The sequence below is a fragment of the Bos javanicus genome, chromosome 12 (genome assembly GCF_032452875.1).
Source record: "Bos javanicus breed banteng chromosome 12, ARS-OSU_banteng_1.0, whole genome shotgun sequence".
In the NCBI taxonomy this organism is placed as follows: Eukaryota; Metazoa; Chordata; class Mammalia; order Artiodactyla; family Bovidae; genus Bos; species Bos javanicus.
In genome coordinates this window covers 50324555-50325617 of record NC_083879.1, presented here as the reverse complement: position 1 = coordinate 50325617, position 1063 = coordinate 50324555, and positions in this window count along the sequence as shown.

Here is a 1063-nt window from a genome sequence, read left to right as displayed (position 1 = left end):
CTGCAGCATGAGGGTTCTTTAGTTGTGACATTTGAACTCTTACTTGTGGCATGTGGGATCTGGTTCCCTGATCAGGGATGGAACCTGGGGATGGAACTGTGCTCCCAATGCAGGATGCTCCCTGCATTGGGAGCACAGAGTATTAGCTACTAGGTCATCAGGAAAGACCCCAGACCTGTGTTTTGAAGATTGCTCTTTAAATACATTTCTTCTTTCTCTGTTCTCAATGGAGATGAAGAAAAACAGATTACCTTCATATATACAAAAGCCTTTCAAATATAGAAGACCAATATAACATTGGTTTTGAGGAATTGCCTAGTCATCCAATGGTTAAGATTCTGCTTTCACTGCCAGGGCGTGGGTTCAATCCCTGGTTGGGGAACTAAGATCCCACAAACATTGCGGGAGAAAAAAATATTGGCTTTCATCTTTCTTTCCTTAAGGCAAAAATAATTTTTTAAAAATTTTTATTGCATTTCTTTGTCATTTGTTCTACCTAAATTTTTGATGAGATTTGGAATCCGAATGGGATCCAAAATACTCCAAGGGCTTTGCACTTGTGTTCATGGCTGAATCACTTGTTAGCTTCCCAAAGCTTCAGCAGTATGAGCTAAAAATATTTCCTTGGGTTCTTAGAGAATAAGCTAATTTTAGTTTAAGTGCTAAGTTGCTTTAGTCATGTCCAACTCTTTGCGACCCAGTGGACTGTGGCCTGCCGGGCTCCTCTGTCCGTGGAATTCTCCAGTCAAGAATACTGAAATGGGTTGCCATTTCCTCCTCCAGGGGACTTCCCTACCCAGGGAGCGAGCCCGTGTCTCTTAGGTCTCCTGCACTGGCAGGTGGGCTCTTTACCACCAGTGCCACCTACGTCACCCTATTTCATTCTGTTGCTGATAGAGACTAGTGGTCTTGGGTCTCCGTCTTTGATTCATCCTGGCCAGACTATCTGCGAATCCACCGCAGTCCTTTCCACTTTTGGACCTTGTTATTCCCTCTACGTGAGATGACTGCGACATCCCCACCCCATGCTCTCGTCACATCTTCAATCTCAAGTTAAACATCA